This window comes from Saccopteryx bilineata, chromosome 4 (genome assembly GCF_036850765.1).
Source record: "Saccopteryx bilineata isolate mSacBil1 chromosome 4, mSacBil1_pri_phased_curated, whole genome shotgun sequence".
Taxonomy (NCBI): Eukaryota; Metazoa; Chordata; class Mammalia; order Chiroptera; family Emballonuridae; genus Saccopteryx; species Saccopteryx bilineata.
The window spans coordinates 156,392,588-156,411,599 of NC_089493.1; the positions used below are offsets into that span (position 1 = coordinate 156,392,588).

The 19,012-nt window shown below is 41.9% G+C and overlaps 1 protein-coding gene and 1 pseudogene across 1 annotated transcript in view; one reads left to right on the forward strand and one right to left on the reverse strand.

Annotated features, from left to right (window-relative positions):
* COL23A1 (collagen type XXIII alpha 1 chain) overlaps positions 1-19,012 on the reverse strand; it is a 423,137-nt gene that overhangs the window by 296,653 nt on the left and 107,472 nt on the right. The window lies entirely within an intron of this gene.
* Positions 15,273-16,516, forward strand: LOC136334004 (large ribosomal subunit protein uL4 pseudogene; annotated as a pseudogene).

Genomic DNA, 19,012 nt, shown 5'->3' on the forward strand with positions numbered 1-19,012 from the left:
CCTTGCTCACCACAGGGGCTCCTGAGAGCTGTTCAGCCTGGAGGAGGCCCCATGGAGTCTGGGGCCAGGCTCTGCAAAAGAACACCAGCTCAAGGGCAGCAAGATGGCGATGGAGTAGGCAGACGTACCAACTTCTACCTCCCAGAACCAAAGTGGATTACAACTTAATTTTAAGAACCATCATCTGGAAAAACTAATTTTGAACTAAACTAAAAGGACTCTTCAACCAAGGAACACTGAAGAAGCCACACTGAGACTGGTAAAAAAAAGCAGAAACACAGAGAGGGCTGCCCAGCTCCCCGGAGTGAATGGCAGCCCAGAAAGACTCCAGTGGTGGGAAGAGAGTTTAGCAGAGAGGGGAGGGTCCTGAGCCCCAGAGCCTAGAAGAGGCATATGGACAGTATTTAGCTGTGAAATAAGTCAGGATACTGTTTGTGAGAAAGAGACAGATTTCTCAGACCCAGGATCATTCTTAAAGGGACCGCACAGAAAACCTCTCTCACAACCACACATCTGGGGTTCTGGGGTACAGGAGAGAGGAGAGGACCGGAGCATCAGGAAGAGAGTATAATCTAGGAGGCACAGGGATAAACATTTTGAGGGGCAGCTACCCTAACCCCTGGGCTGAGTCACTCCCCAAATTTGAAGCAAATATTTCCTCTGGAAACAGCATACCAGCAAAGGGGAGCAGGACACCAGCCAAACAAGCTCTCCCGCAGCACTCAGAGCAGAGTCGCTTAGAAGGAGGGAGCTTTCTGGACTACAGTATGGAGTCTTAGGGCCTGAGCTGCAGTGCACCCACCCACACGGCTGAAGGCTTGTCCGAGGCCAGGCAGCAGCAGCAGGATGCGGAAGCGTGATACCATCGGCAAGGGCAGAAGCCAGCCGGCCTCGACAGAGGCCTGGTTGTGAACTCAGTCTTGCCCGCCAGGGATGAAGGGGATGCACAAAAGTGGTCAGGCCTAGCTGCGGTCCCGCCTGCAATTCCATTTGCGGGGGTAAGGGCGGGAGCCCCAAAAGGGGCAGAGACCCACCACTAAGCAAGGGCGCACAGTGAGCAGCCTCGCCAGACCCGCAGAACTGAGGCTTGCGGTGGGAGGCGTAAGCTGGCTCCTCCCACAGGGGTGGGACAAAAGCCCAGAACAGGCAGGGGTGGGGCAAAAGCCCAGAACAGGTGGAGTCCCGTGGCTAAGCGCAGGCACGCAGCCCAGCCTGGCCTGCGGAGCTGGGGTTTGCAGCAAACCAGCGAGCGGGTTCCTCCCATAAGGGCGGGGCGAAAACCTGGAAATAGGCAGAGACCCTCAGCTGAGCAAGGGTGCTCACCCCTGCAGGCGTGCCCAGACCTGCAGCCCGAGGCACGTCACATAACCCCACCCATGGCAGTGGGGTGAAGGCTCTAAGAGAGCTCTGAGGCTTGTAGACCTGGGCACGTGATCACAACCCCTCGCACAGAGGAGAGATGGAAATCACAGCAAGGCCCTAGGGGGCTGGCCCAGGCAACGCCCCTACTCCAATGCCCCTAGGCAGCAGCAGCAGAGGGGGGTGGAGAGCCTGCAGATAGACCACACCTAGGGAACACAGAAGCCACACCCATTGAACTCCAGTGGCCAAAACCTTCTTATACACAGACAAAATGGGAAGGCAGAAAAATGGAACACAAATGAATCAAGAGAAATCCCCAGAAAAGGACCTGAATGAGTCAGATATAACCAAATTACCAGATGAAGAGCTAAAAATAATGATTGTTAGGATGCTCAAAGATCTTAGAACAACATTACATGGTCATTACAAACACCTCAGCTGTGTGGGTGGGGGCGCTGCAGCTCAGACCCTAACACTCCATACTGTAGGACACTGAAATAGGACATTAAAATAATAAAACAGAATCAGTCAGAAATGACAAATATATCAGAAATGAAGACCACAATGGAAGGAATTAAAAGCAGGATGGATAAAGCTGAGGATTGAATCAGCAAGGTAGAGGACAAGATAAATGAAGCCACGGAAGCAGAGCAGAAAAGAGACTCAAAAAGTCTGAGGAAACTCTAAGAGAGCTCTGAGACAACATGAAGAGAAATAACATCTGCATAATAGGGGTTCCTGAAGAAAAGAAAGAACAAGAAATAGAGACTTTGTTCAATCATATTATAACTGAAAATTTCCCTAAATTAATGCAGAAAAAAGTCTCACAAGTTCAAGAAGCACAGAGAACTCCATTAAAGAGAAACCCAAAGAAATCTACACCAAGACACATCATAATTAAAATACCAAAGCTAAGTGATAAAGAGAAAATATAAAAAGCTGATAGAGAAAAAAAGGCTATCACCTATAAAGAAGCCCCCATAAGGATGACATCCGACTTCTCAACAGAAACACTGAGGCCAGAAGGGAATGGCAAGAAATATTCAAAGTAATGCAGAATAAGAGCCTACAGCCAAGACTATTATATCCAGCAAGGCTATTGTTTAAAATTGAAGGAGAAATAAAAAGCTTCCCAGACAAAACAAAAACAAGGAATTCACTACAACCAAACCAATACTGCAAGAAATGCTAAGGAGCTTGTTGTAAACAGATCAAAGGGGAAAAAGAATATAGCAAAAGAGGAATACACCTTTAAAGAATAAAATGGCAATAAACAACTACATATCAATAATAACCTTAAATGTAAATGGACTAAATGATCTGATCAAAAAACATAGGGTAGCTGCGTGGACAAGAAAACAGGACCCATACATATGCTGTCTACAAGAGACACATCTTAAAACAAAAGATGCACATACACTAAAACTAAAAGGATGAAAAAAAAAGATTTCACGCAAATGGAAATGAAAAAAAAGCTGGGGTAGCAATACTTATATCAGAAAAAATTGACTTTAAAACAAAGGCTATGGTAAGAGATAAAGAAGGTCACTACATAATGATAAAGGGAGCAATCCAACAGGAAGATATAACCATTATAAATTTCTACGCACCTAATACAGGAGCACCTAAATATATAAAGCAAACTTTAATGGATATAAAGGATGAGATCAACAGCAATATTATAATAGTAGGGGATTTCAATACCCTATGAACATCACTAGATAAATACTCAAGAAAGAAAATTAACAAAGAAAGAACAGACATAAAGGACACATTAGATCAACTGGATTTAATAGATATCTTCAGAACCTTTCACCCTACAGCAGTAGACTCTACATTCTTTTCAAATGCTCATGGTACAGGTACATTCTCTAGAATAGGTCACATGTTAGGGCACAAGAGCAGTCTCAATAAATTTAAGAAGATCGAAATCATATCAAGCATTTTCTCTGATCACAATAGCATGAAACTAGAAATCAACTACAACAGAAAAACTGAAAAATACTCAAACACTTGAAAACTAAACAGCATGTTATTAAATAACAAATGGGTTAACAATGAGATCAAAGAAATAAAATAATTCCTAGAAATAAATGATAATAAGCATACATCAATTCAAAATTTATGGGACACAGCAAAGCAGTACTGAGAGGGAAGTTCATAGCATAACAGGCTTACCTTAAGAAACTAGAAAAAGCTCAAATAAGCAACTTGACCCTGCATCTAAAAGAACTAGAAATAGAACAGCAAGTAAAGCCCAGAGGTAGTAGAAGGAAGGTAGTATAAAGATCAGGGCAGAAATAAATGATGTAGGGGCTAAAGAAACAATACAGAGGATCAATGAAACCAGGAGCTGGTTCTTTGAAAAGGTAAACAAGGTCAATGAACCTTTAAACAGACTCACCAAGAAATGAGAGTGGAGAAATAACAACTGACACAACAGAAATACAAAATATTGTAAGAAAATACTATGAAGAACTGTATGCCAAAAAACAAGACAACCTAGATGAAATGGACAAATTCCTTGAAACATGTAATCTTCCAAAAATTAATCTGGAAGAATTAGAAAACCTAAACAGACCAATTACAACAAATGAGATAGAAACTGTTATAAAAAAACTCCCAACAAAAAAAAGTCCTGGGCCTGATGGCTTCACAAGTAAATTCTACCAAATATTCAAAGAAGAACTAACTCCTATCCTTCTCAAGCTATTTCAAAAAATTTAAGAGAAAGGAAGACTTCCAAGCTCCTTTTAGGAGGCAAGCATAATTCTGATTCCATAATCAGGCAAAGACAACACAAAGAAAGAAAATTATAGACCAATATCCCTGATGAATATAGATGCTAAAATCCTCAACAAAATATTAGCAAACCGGATCCAGAAATATATGAAAAAAAATCATACATCATGATCAAGTGAAATTTATTCTGGGGAGGCAAGGCTGGTACAATATTTGCAAATCAATCAATGTGATTATCACATAAACAAAAAGAAGGAGAAAAACCACATGATAATTTCAATAGATGCAGAAAAAGCATTTCATAAAATCCAGCACCCATTCATGGTCAAAACTCTCAGCAAAGTGGGAATACAGGGAACATACCTCAACATGATAAAGGCCATCTGTGACAAACCCACAGTCAATATCATACTCAATGGGCAAAAATTAAAAGCAATCCCCATACGATCAGGAACAAGGCAGGGGTGCCCCTTTTCACCACTCTTATTCAACACAGTTCTGGAAGTCCTAGCCACAGCAATCAGACAAGAAGAAGAAATAAAAGGCATCCAAATTGGAAAAGAAGTAAAACTATCATTATTTGCAGATGATATGATGTTGTATATAGAAAACCTTAAAGTCTGTCAAAATACTACTGGACTTGATAAATGAATTCAGCAAGGTGGCAGGATATAAAATTAATACTCAGAAATCAGAGGTATTTTTATACACCTTCAATGAACTGTCAGAAAGAGAAATTAAGGAGACAATCCCCATTCACTATTGCAACTAAAAAAATTAAGTACCTAGGAGTAAATTTAACCAAGGAGATTAAAGACTTGTACTCAGAAAATTATAAAACTTTGATAAAAGAAATCAATGAAGATATAAACAAGTGGAAGCATATACCGTGCTCCTGGTTAGGAAGAATAAACATCATTAAAATGTCTATATCACCCAAAGCAATTTATAAATTCAATGCAATATCGATTAAAATACCAATGACATACTTCAAAGATATAGAACACATATTCCAAAAATTTATATGGAACCAAAAAAGAACACGAATACCCTCAGCAATCTTGAAAAAGAATAAAGTGGGAGGTATCACACTTCCGGATATCAAGTTATACTACAAGGTCATTATACTCAAAACAGCCTGGTACTGGCATAAGAACAGGCATATAGATCAATGGAACAGAACAGAGAGCCCAGAAATAAACCCACAGCTTTATGGACAACTGATATTTGACAAAGGAGGTAAGAGCATACAATGGAGTAAAGACAACCTCTTTAACAATTGGTGTTGGGAAAACTGGACAGCTACCTACAAGAAAGGAAACTAGACCACCAACTTACACCATTCACAAAAATAAACTCAAAATGGATAAAAGACTTAAATGTAAGTCATTAAACCATAAGCTTCTTAGAAGAAAACATAGGCAGTAAGCTCTCTGACATCTCTCGCAGCAATATATTTGCCGATTTATCGCCACGGGGAAGTGAAATAAAAGACAGGATAAACAATGGGACTATATCAAACTAAAAAGCTTTTGCACAGCTAAAGACAATAAGAACAGAATAAAAAGACAAACTACACAATGGGAAAACATTCGACAATATGTCTGATAAGGAGTTAATAACCAAATTTATAAAGAACTTGTAAAAGTCAACACCAGGAAGATAAAGAATCCAATCCAAAAATGGGCAAAAGAGAGGAATAGACACTTCTCCAAAGAGGACATACAGATATCGAATAGGGAAATGAAAAAATGCTCAACATCACTAATCATTAGAGAAATGCAAATTAAAACCACAATGAGATACCACCTCACACCAGTCAGAATGGGGCTCATCAACAAAAACAACACAGAATAAGTGCTGGCAAGGATGTGGAGAAAAAGGAACCCTCCCGCACTGCTGGTGGGAATGCAGACTGGTGGAGTCACTGTGGAAAACAGTATGAAGATTTCTCAAAAAATTAAAAATCGAACTGACTTTTTACCCAGCTATCCCACTTTTAGGAATATACACCAAGAACACCATAGCACTGTTTCAAAAGAAGAAATGCAGCCCCATGTTTATGGCAGAATTGTTCACCATAGCGAAGATCTGGAAACAGCCCAAGTGTTTGTCATTGGACGCGTGGATTAAAAAGCTTTGGTACATATATACTATGGAATATTCCTCAGCCATAAGAAATGATGACATCAGATCATTTACAACAACATGGATTGACCTTGATAACATTATACTGAGTGAAATAAGTAAATCATAAAAAACTAAAAACTATATGAACCCATACATAGATGGGACATAAAAATGAGACTCAGAGACATGAACAAGAGGGTGGTGATTACTGAGGATGGGGCGGTTGGTGGGGTGGTGGGGGTGGGGAGGAGGGGGGAGGAGAGGGGCACAAAAAAAACCAGACAGAAGGTGACGGAAGACAATTTGACTTTGGGTGATGGAAATGCAGCATAATCAAATGTCAAAATATCCTGGAGATGTTTTCTTTGAACATATGTACCCTGATTTATCAATGTCACCCCATTAAAATTAATAATAATTAAAAATAAATAAATAAATGATTTATGAAAAAAAAAGAACACCAGCTCCAACCTCTACTGCCCTGTGATCTTGGTTCTGTTGCTTAACTTCTCTGCCTCAGTTGGCTCCCCTGTAGAATGGTGACAGCAGTTGTACTTATCTCACAAGTACAGGAAGGATTAATGACTTAATTTGTGTTTAGTGCTTAGAATGGTGCCTGGCACCTAGTAAGCATCACATGTGTGTTGTTCATCAGGTACACCTCACACTGCTAGTTTATGTGTGGGTCTCTCAGCCTTAAAACAGAAGCTCCTTGAAGGAAGGGACTCTGTCTGATGGGTATTCCAGTCTTCTAGCATTTCACAGGGGCAGCACTGGATAATTAAATGCTCTGATTCTCCCTGTGAGGACAGAGGATCTCTAGGGGCCCTTAGCTCAGTGTTCAATGGATCTTGGAGTCCAAGAGATGCAGAAATTCCTTCCAAGCCAGAAACCTTCTTTTGTCAACCTCTGGACACAGCCTGGAAGCTTGGCTCCTCATAGCTCAGCAGGTCTGGAGAGCATCAAGCCTCCAGCTTGGCCCAGGGAAAGAACAGTGCTCTGTCGTCGATCAGGGCTACTCCACTCTAGCAAATTCAGACCATAACAAGGGAGCCATTGGCAAGCAGGGGTCCTACACACAGTAGGGCTCTGCCCACACAGTCACAGCCTCTCTCTGGTTCTCAAGGCCAGCGGCACCGCCCCTCCTGCTTACGACCTCACTTTAGCATTGAAGCTTCTCTGGCAGCGGTGCCTGGAGACCACTGTCAGGCTCTGTGGCCCTGCTGGCTACTCCAGCAGCCTCCACACATCCAGGGCCCGAGAGAGATGAGTCCAAGCAAAGATCTTTGTCTGTTGGCCCATCTGTACCTCAGTGGGCCAGAGGTGGCTGGCAGGTCTGACATGAGGGGCCACAGGGTCTGCAAGTGGAGGATTCCAGGCCCTTCCAAAGCAGCGCGCCCACTCTGGGGGGAATCCTCCCCAGCCTGGGGCACTGAGCACACCCGGCCCTCAGCAGGGTCTTCCTCGGGGGGGGGGGGGGGGGGGGGGGGGCAGAGGCCAAAGCCTGCAGTCACGCCAGGCCATGAGTCCCTGCCAATCTAAAGCCTGCATCTTTCACAAATCCCAGAACAGAACAGACTTTTATTAGGTACCAACCGCCCATGTGAATGTGCTGCCACTCCTTAAGAAAGTGCAGTTTAAGCCCCTCTTTCCTGTGTGTGGAAACAACAGGGTTTGTTTTGGCAATCTGGTCTGTTTCCAATTCAACTGTGAGAGAAGCCACAGCAGGGCGGGGCGAGCAAGATAAAGGGTGTGGCTAAGGCCTGGCTCTGCAACCTCCCAGAGCTCTCAGATACAGCAAGGGGGCTTGTGAAAATCTTATAGCATTCTTCAAATAAAGTTAGCTTTCATTTGCCTGGAAGGACACATCTGGTTTTGATTTGGTCAACATTTGTAGAGGGGTGCAGACACCGGACAGTCCTTCACACAGATGCGATGGGGAGTGGGCGGGCTCAACTACAGGTCACATGACAGGGGCGTAGTGGGTGTTATAGACTGAATTTATGTCTCCTCAGAATCTATATGTTAAAGTCCCAGCCCCAGTGTGACTATATTTTGAGCCAAGATCTTTAAGGAGGTAACTGAGGTTAAATGAGGACATAAGGGTATAGCCCAGGTCTGATAGAACTAGGGGCACCACAGCTTGCTCTCTCTCTCTCTCTCTCTCTGTCCCTCTGTCTCTGCACAGAGGAAAGGCCGTGTGAGGACACAGTGGAAGGTGGAAGTCTGCAACCCAAGGATAGAGTCCTTACGAGACACTGAACCTGCTCACACCTCGACTTGCACTTTGGGCATCTGGACTATGAGAAAATAAACTTCTGTTGTGTGAGCCATTAGTCTGCATGTCATGGCAGCCTTGGCAGACTAACAGAGCAGGCCACACTCCAGTGCGGGCAAGTGGCCAGACTTGGCTGGGCATGTTGAGGACACCTTTGCCTCCAAAGAGCTGGTTGAGGGGCACGGGCATCAAACACTGTGACATACTTCTCACCGATGCTCCAAACAAGAGAGTCCCTGGTACACTTCTAACCCCTCCGAACAGTCCCCTGTTCCCCTTCTCCAATATTCAGTACCTCGCTGCTATCACCATGGCTCCCACCTGAGCCAGGTCGTGGAAGACCACCACCTGGTCATCAAGCTGAATCATGAGGAAGAAAGAACATTTTTTTCTGTCACCTGCTCGTGCACACTTGTCTCTGGGTCCCAGTAAATCTGGAGCCCCATGTGGGTGGCATTGGATGGCAATGGCAATATTGAGCCTTTGACTTCAATAATGGCGTGCCTAAAGTGAGAGCTGGGTCCACAAAAACTGGGGTCTCCAGAGACAGTGGTGTCCTGGCCTGACCGCTCCCTTACCCTGCCAGCCCTGGCCTGAGATTTGCTTAAGATTCAGTTCTCAGTCTCCCACGTGGCCAGTGATTAGCCACTGACCTGTCTCCAGGCCCAAGACTGTGTTCCTTGGACCACTGGGTCCCTGGGTCCAGCAGTCACCAGCAGGGTTCCCCGTGTAGTAAAGCCATCCAAGGTGCCCACTACACAACCTGAGTTAGGAGCGGGGAGGCCAGATTACACTGTAATTCAGGGAGGCTGGATATTCTGCTTATAGGGAGAGCAGTGGCCTGAGTCAAGGGTGTGAAGGGTGGCTTGACGTAGCCTCAGAATTGGGGGCCAATCACAAACCTCAAGGAAGGAATGATCTTGAGGCACTACTGGGATGAATGAATAAAAGTGAATGGATGAGTGAATGATAAAATTAACTTTGAGGCCTGAATCTTCTAGAAGGCTGTGAGATGCTGAAAGGAAGAAAATGGAAGGGGCAGGGAGGGCTCTGAGAGCAGCAGGTTGCAGTAAGAAAGTAGTAGGTCTGGCCTGACCTGTGGTGGTGCAGTGGGTAAATTGTTGACCTGGAACGCTGGGGTCGCTGGTTCGAGGCCCTGGCTTCCCTGGTCAAGGCACGTATGGGAGTTGATGCTTCCTGCTCCTCCTCCCTTCTCTCTCTCTCTCTCTCTCTCTCTCTCTCTCTCTCCAAAATCAATCGATGAATAAATAAAATCTTAAAAAAAAAAAAAAAAAAGAAAGTAGTAGGTCTGAACTGGAGATGCCCACGGGATCAGTGCAGTACAAGATGGGGAAATATCTCCACAATGTGACAACTGGGAAGTTCTATTAGTCACTTCTCTGTTCCCACCGTAATAGTGACAATAGTAACAATAATCTTAAAAATAGTAATAATTATTAGCATGTCTGAGTCCTTTCTATATGTTCTAAGCATTTTCCCCATATTTAATCTTTTTGCCCTTATAACAACTCTGGGACGTAGATACTCCTACTTTTCATATTCTGCAATGAGGTTGCATAGCTTTGCTGAAGGTCACATGGTAATTACAGGGTGAGTGGTAAGAGCATGTGAACAGGCAGCCCAGCTCCCCAGCCTGTGTTCTCATGCACTTCATGTAGTGGTCGAAACTGGGAGCCGGTGCACGAGACAGAGCAAGAGTCAGAACTCACAGAATGAGCTTGTCAAGGGCACCCCTGTTCTGCCACTTATAATATGGGGATGCCCCTGCTGTGAACAGACTGTATGTTAGTCCACTCTGAACTCTCTGGAAAAATGTCTTCATATGGGCAAGGTCTACTTCTTACCCTTAGGCTGGGTGAAGCCCCAAAACAATTCACTCTACCCCTGGCCCACCATGAAGGCAAAGGAGAATCACAGTTCGAGCAGTTGGGGTACATGTGCCCACAAGAGAAGGGAGCAGAGGGAGAAACGCCTCACTTCTTCATGCCTGAGGTATGAAGCTTCAGACCTCGCAGCCAGATCAATCTGCATAAATATTTCAGGTTGTACCTTCCCTGTGGATATCTTAAGAACATAAGGAAAAGAAATGTAGTGTCTATAAACTTTAACTTAATTTATGTATAACTTGCCTCTTTCCATAAAAGAGATACAGAAGTAAATAGATTATAAATCTATTAATATATATACATCCAAACTAGAAATTATGATTTTGAGAATGAGGAGAAAGTCAGTCCTCAAGACTGAAAGAACTGATATGATATGGCATCTGTTTTTCCAAATGCTACCAGGCAGCTTGGCAAAAGGGAAATAAGATGTAGTACAGGGCTCCGCCCGCCACACGGCAGAGGAAGCTGGCCAATCCCTCAGGGAAGACAAGGCATTTCTGGCACTAAATTCTGAAAGAAATTTCTCATGTAGAATCTTATCTAGAGAACATGGTGACTCATGATCTCTGAACTGGAGCCTGAGGTTGATTTTTTAGGGGTCCTTTTCTCTACAGAGACATAGTTTTTCTAAGTTCCCAGGATTACATTTGGGTTCCTGGCTGTGCTGAATAAAAAATCTCATCTTAGAACATTGCTCTGGCTTCATGGCTGTCAAGGTGTTCTGGACAGGAAACACTCTTTGAGGTAATGCTGCTGTCAAAGAGTAAATGTTTCAGCCCTGGCTGGTTGGCTCAGTGGATAGAGCATTGACTAGCGTGCACATGTCCCCAGTTCGATTCCTGGACATGGCACACATAAGAAGCGACCATCTGCTTCTGTTTCCCCCCATCTCCCTCTTCGCTCTTCCTTCCCCTCTCACAGCCATTGGCTTGGTTGATTCAAGCATCAGCCCCAGACAGGGATTTTTTTTTAAGGGACAGAGAGAGAGTCAGAGAGAGGGATAGACAGGGACAGACAGGAACGAAGAGATGAGAAGCATCAATCATTAGTTTTTCGTTGAGCGTTGCGACACCTTAGTTGTTCATTGATTGCTTTCTCATATGTGCCTTGACCGTGGGCCTTCAGCAGATTGAGTAACCCCTTGCTCGAGCCAACGACCTTGGGTCCAAGCTGGTGAGCTTTTGCTCAAACCAGATAAGCCCGAGCTCAAGCTGGTGACCTTGGGGTATCAAACCTGGGTCCTCTGCATCCCAGTCCGACACTCTATCCACTGCGCCACCACCTGCTCAGGCCCCTGATAGGGATTTGCCATGTGGATCCCTGTCGAGGCACATGTGGGAGTCTGTTTGTCTCCCCTCCTCTCAATTAAAAAAAAAAAGAGTAAATGTTTCATGAAGGAACATTTATCACCCACTAAATATAAAAGAGACATGAGCTACATGAGCAGCGAGGAGCCAGGAAGGGTCAAGTTGTCCCAAGGGCAAAGGGCAATAGAAGCATTGCTGTCAGGACACAGAATGTTGGTTCCACAGCAAAGGAAACTTCGAGCTGTAATTTCCATTTTTACTGAGTCAAAATCCTCAAGAGTGACTGATATGGTCCCCAAGGCCTCTAGCTGATGGACAAGCAAATGTAACCTATAGGAAATCTTCCAGTTTCAACACAGGAGTCTCATAGATTATGAGCAAGCAGTGGGCTCATAATCAAAGATTACTATGTGTGTTGCCATCAACAAATAAAATTGACCCCCAATAAAAGATTAATGTATGATGAGGCAAGACTCAGTGAATGAGACTCAATAGAAACAGTAAACAATAATTTTCTCTCCCATACTGAAATTTTCAGAAACAGAGTTACAGAAATTGTGTATAAAATGTTAACAGAAAAAAATGATAAATGATACAGTAACAAAGATGAGAAAACAAAAAAGACTATGAATAATGACAAACTGAGGAGGAAATGTAGTTTCTATATATGAAAAATATAATGGGCTTGCCCAGGCAGTGGCACAGTGGATAGAGCATTGGACTGGAACATGGAGGACCCAAGTTCAAAACCCCAAGGTCGCCGGCTTGGGCGCAGGCTCATCTGGCTTGAACACTGGGTCGCTGGCTTGAGCACGGGATCATAGACATAACCCCATGGTCACTAGCTTGAGCTGAAAGGTCGCTGGCTTGAAATCCAAGATCGCTGGCTTGAGCCCAAGGCCTCTGGCTTGAGCAAGGGGTCACTCGCTCTGCTGTAGCCCCCCGGTCAAGACACATATGAGAAAGCAATCAATGAACAACTAAGGAGCCACAACAAAGAACTGATGTTTCTCATCTCTCTCCCTTACTGTCTGTTCCTATCTGTCCCTCTCTCTCTCTCTGTCTCTGTCAAAAAATTAAAAAGAAAAGAAAAGAAAAATACAATGGTTGAAATAATAAACTTATAGGTATGTAACAGTGAATTATTATTTTATTCCTTCTTGTTTTTACTCTTTTTATTGTTTTCATTTAGAAACTAAATTTAATGGGGTGACATTGGTCAATAATAATACATAAGTTTTGCCCAACCAAATAGTGGTATAGTGGGTAGAGCATCAACCTGGGACACTGAGGACCCAGTTTTTTGTTTTTTTTTCCATTTTTTAAATTAAATTTAATGCAGTGACATTGATAAATCAGGGTACATATGTTGAGAGAAAACATCTCTAGATTATTTTGACATTTGATTGTGCTGTATACCTCTCCCCCAAAGTTAAATTGTCTTCTGTCACCTTCTATCTGGTTTTCTCTGTGCCCCTCCCCTCCCCCAACCCCTGGAGGACCCAGTTTTGAAACCTCAAGGTCCCTGGCTTGAACACAGGCTCACCAGCTTGAGTGTGAGATCATAGACATGACCCCATGGTTGCTGGCTTGAGCTAAAAGGTTGTTGGGTTGACTCCAAGGTCACTGGCTTGAGGAAAGGGTTACTGGCTCGGCTGGAGCCCTGTCAAGGCACATATGTGAAAGCAATCAATGAACAACTAAAATGCCACAACCATGAGTTGATGCTTCTCATCTCTCTCCCTTCTTGTCTGTCTGTCTGCCTCTCTCTCTCTCTCTCTCTCTCTCTCTCTCACACACACACACACACACAGAAAAACAACAACTACAAAAAAACCCAAAACCCATAGGTTTCAGGTACAGCATTCAAACTGTTGATTGCATTGTGTGCCCATCACCCAAACTCAAATTATTATCCATCACCTTATATTTTTCCCTGTTTATTCCCTTCCCCCTAGCAACCACATCACTTTTATCCATGTTGATGAATCTCAGTTTATATCCCAATATGTGTAAAATTATGTAGTTCTTAGCTTTTTCTGATTTACTTATTTCACTTAGTATAATGTTCTCAAGGTCCAGCAAATTAAATAAAGTTAAAGAGAGAATTAATGAAATAAAACATATATACAAAGATATCACCAAGAATGCAATAGAGTAAGGCAACGTATGAATACAAATGAGGCTATACAACACCAAAGACAAAGAGAAGACCTTAAAAGTATCCACAAAAATAAAGGCAGCTCACCTTTAAAGGAATGACTATTAGAATGACATTAGCCTTTGCAACACAAACATTGGAAGCCAGCAAGTGGTAGAATATCTTTAACAGATGGTCTAAAATTGTGTATTCAGAAAAAATATCAAGCCATGCACTTAAAGTTTGTATATCTTACTACTATAATAGACTGCATATGTTATATATTGTTAGTGAGAAATTAGATTTAAAAAGGAGAACATAAACAACAAAATAAGATAATCAAAGGTAAGAAGTAGAAAAGAAACATCTAGAAAAAATGAGATAATTATAAATCCTTTTAAAAGACCAAAGAAACAAGCCCAAATATATCAATAATTACTATATATATAGGCAGACTAAACTCTAGTTTAGAAACAGACTGACATTGGATGTTTAAAAATCACGCGTAAACAACGAATGTGGAAATATTAAAAGCAAAAAGCTGAGAAAAGATATACTTGATATATATCAGCAGAATAACAACAATAAAATAAATATTAATATTCTCAGAGACATAAGAAAAATATACTCTTGAAACAGGAAAAAGATGCTATTTTATTTTATTTTTTCCAATCATCTCCTGAGGGAAAAAATTGCCCCTCCATTAAGAAACACTGATCTAAACAAATAAAATATACTATTTAAAGCTGTAGAATAAAAGAAAGCACTTAGTATAAAAGGGGGGAAGGCAGAGTAATTTTAGAGTGGAGAAAAGCTGACACACGACCTCAACCAGGTAACCTACACTGACACCTGCAGTGAAGAGTCAGGTTGAGAGCATGCACCTTGATACGAGAATGGTGCTGCACTTCTGTGCTCTCTTCTAAAAATATCCTAAACCCCAGCCTAATCATGAGAAAAAACATCAGATAAACCAAAATTGTGGTACATCCCGCCAAAACACCCGATTAGTACTCCTCAAAACTATTCAAGTCATCCAAAACAAGGAAAGTCTGAGGAACTGTCACAGCCAAGAGAAGCCCAAGGAGACATGACAACCAAATGTAATGTGGTGTTAGAGGTAGGATCCTTGACCAGAAAAAGGGCATTAGGCAACAACTAAGGAAATCTTAATAAAGTACAGACTTCAGATAATAATAAAGTATCAATATTGGCTCATTTATGGTAATAAATAACGGGAGAAACTGGATGCAGAATCCATGGGATATTTTTTTGTACTATCTTCACACGTTTTCTGTAAACCCAAATCTATTCTAAAATTTTCAAAAATTATTTTAAAAAGAGCTTTTTGTCTTTTCCTGTGGAGCAACTGGGACGAGAAGCATGTGGCCCTTTCCTCTTCCACCATGGCATGTGCTCATCCTCTGACACCAATGCTCTCCAAAAAGGGGTTTCATCTGGCAAAGACGTCATTGTGCCTACTGAGTTCAAGGCTCCCATTCAACCAGATGTTGTGAGCTCTGTTCACACCAACTTGCACAAAAACAATAGACAGCCCTATGCTGTCTGTGAATTGGCAGGTCATCAAACCAGTGCTGAGTCGTGGGGTCCTGGCAGAGCTGTGGCTTGAATACCCAGAGTCCCAGGTGGGAGTGACTCATCATTCTGTTGCTTTTGGAAGTATGTGTCATGGGGGCCGTATGTTTGCACCAACCCAAACTTGGTGCTGTTGGCACTGCCGAGTGAGCACAGTATAGATACAATGTGCCTTCTGCGTGCCCTGGCTGTCGTGGCCATACCAGCACTGGCCATGTCTAAAGATCATGGTATTGAGAAGTTCCTGAACTTCCTTTTGGCCTATAAGACCAAGGAGACTGATTTACTTCTTAAGAAACTGAAGGCCAGGAGTGATATCAAAAAGGTCTATGCCTCTCAGCAAATGAGAACTAGCAAGGGCAAAATGAGAAACCATCAGGTATCTGGCTCAAGGGACCCTGCATCATCTATAATGAGGACAACAGTATCAAAGCCCTGAGAAATATCCCTGGAATTACTCTGCTTAATGACAGCAAACAGAACATTTTGAAACTTGTTCCTATGGCATGTGTTCTGTCTCTGCATTTGGATTGAAAGTGCTTTCTACAAGTTAGATGACCTGTGTGGCACTGGGCATAGAGTTGCTCCCCTGAAGGATAGCTACTACCTGCCCACCCATGCAAGGCTCAGTACAGACCTCAGCAGAATCTCGAAAAGCCCAGCGATCCAAAGAGCCCTCCGAGCACCACACAGGAAGATTCATCACAGAGACCTGAAGAAGAATCTACTGAAAACCTGGGAGTCATGTTGAAGTTGAACCCGTATGCAAGGACCATGTGCCAGAACCATTCTTTATCAGGCCAAGAACCACCAAGAGGATAAAAGCAGCAGCCGAGCTAGAAGCCAAATCAGATGAGAAGAGGTTCTGGGCAAGAAACCCGTGGTAGGGAGGAAAGGAAGGAAGCCTGCTGGTGTTATGAAGCTGAAGTCTGGGGTGCAAGAAAAGGCTGCGGCTACTGAGAAACCAGCAGCTGGGAAGAAGTCCGGAGAAAAGGAGCCCACCACAGCAGGAAAAGAAGCCTGCGGCATAAACTTAAATTTGTTTATTTCATAAAGGCCAAACCACTTAGGACAGCTAATTTTGAGCAGTAACCAGATCAAAGGCAGTGGAAAACATAAAAAAAAAATTTTAAATAACAAAGAACTTTTTGAAATTAAAAGCACAATAGACTCAATAAAAGGGTTAGAAGGTAGAGTTAAGATAACATCCCAGAGCAAATATAAAAACAGATGGAAAATAGAACAGTAAAGATAAGCAAGTTAGAAGGCACTTCAACACCCAAATGATAAGACTTTCAGAAGAAGAGGAAGTCATCCTCAAAACAAAGGAAATTTCCCAGAACTGAAAGACGTAAGTTTCTAAACTCAAAGGTTGCACTGAAATATATAAGGAAAATAACAATATTTTCCGACATAAGAAATGTCAAAATTTTACTTAAGAAAATTTACTCTAGGGTACTAGACTTATTGAAGGAGATCACTTTGTAATTTTTATAAATGTCTAACCAGTATGCTGTACAGTAGAAACTAATATAATATTGAATGTTGGCTATAACTGAAAAAATTTTTTATTCTTATTTATTTAAAATTTTTTAAGTGAGAGGAGAGGAGATAGAGAGACAGACTCCCACATGCGCCCCAACCGGGATCTACCCAGCAAACTCTGCCTGGGTCCGATGCTTGAATCAGCCGGGCTAACCTCAGTGCCTGAGGCCAACACTTGGACCAACCAAGCTATTGGTTGGTATCTAATTAGCAAAAGACACACACCACAGATAAATGAAGCAAGCACCAATCCCATGCAAATTAACTTAAAGCAAAACAAAAAGAAGCTAGAATACACTGTGAACTTTGAATAATACTTGCATATACTTAATGATACAATTACTAAATACCAATTTAGGTAAAAACTATATATAAAAGCACATAAAAAGATATTCATTATCATGTGGAAAATACACACTGAGATGACAATGCCACTACACACCTGTTAAAATGGCTAGATTGGAAAGACTGACCACAACAAGAGTTTGGTGAGGAGGTGACACAAATGAGACTTTCATGTACTGTTTGTAGATGTAAAAAAATATGAAAAGTTTGTCAGTTTCTTAAAAAGTTACATACAACTATTCTGCTCCTAAGTATTTACAGAGAAGAGAAACAAAAGCATATTTTATAATAGATTTGTTCATGAATGCTCATAGTAGCTTAATGTGTAATTGTCTTAAACAGAAACAACCTGAATGTCTGAATGTCCAATACAAAGTGTGCTACAGACCTACAATGAACTAGCACTCAGCAATAAAAAAGAATAAACTATTAATTCATGCTACAACATGGAAGAGTATCAAAATAACTATGCTGAATGAAAAAAAAAACAGATCAAACAAAAATACAGTGGTCCCTTGTCTATCATGGGGGTTTGGTTAGGTTCTAGAACCCCCCACGATAGGTGAAAATCCATGAAGTAGCGATCTTATATTTTATTTTGATTTAATATTTTTAATATGTTTTAGTTAATACTTTTTAATTTTCTTATATTGTTTTCTTTTTTTAGGCTAGAAAATGCTTATTTTACTGCAAAAATAATTAAAATAATAAATATACCTATATAACGCAAAATCCAGTGGATATAGCAAAAAATCTGCAATACAAAATTAGATACATACAATTTAAAAATTCACAATACAGTGAGACTGCAAAAAGTGAACTGTGATATGGCAAGGGACAACTATAGTATGTACTGTATGGTTACATTTATACCAAAATCTCTGAAACTCACACTACTAGTGACAGAAAGCCAATCAGCAGTAGCTGAGGGAGGGAGAGAAGGTGGGGAGGTACGAGGGCAAGTGGGTTACCCAGGGTCAGGGAGAGACTGCTGAGTGATAAGTGTGTTCATTTTCTTTATTGTGGTAATGGCTGCACAGGTGTGTACATGTATATGTCAAAACTTATCAAATTGCATACTTCATTTATTTTTCTTTTTTAGGTGAGAGGAAAGGAGATAGTGAGGCAGACTCCTGCATGTACCCTGACTGGGATCCAACCAGCAAACCCATCTGGGGCCAATGTTTGAGTACTGAGCTATTTTCAGCACCTGAGGCTGATGTGCTCCAACGAAGCTATCTTCAGTGCCTGGGGCCAATGCTTGAACCAATCAAGTCACTGTCTGCAGGAGGGGAAGAGGGAGAGGGAATGGTGGAGAAGCAGATGGTCACTTCTGTGTACCCTGACTGAGAATCGAACCTGGGATATCCATGTACCAGGCTGATGCTCTGTCCACTAAGTCACTGGCCAGGGCCAAATTGTACACTTTAAATATGCTTTTTTTTTATTGTATGTCAATTTATACTTTAATGAGGCTGTTTAAAAATATGAAATTGGACCCCTTACCCTAACATACACCAAAATCAATTCTAGGTGGATTAAAAACTTAAACATGAGAAGCAAAAACATTAAAAATTTTAGAAAGAACTATGGGAGATTATTTTTCTAATTTAGGATAAGGAATTATTTCATAAACAAGAAACAAAACCACTAGCCCTAA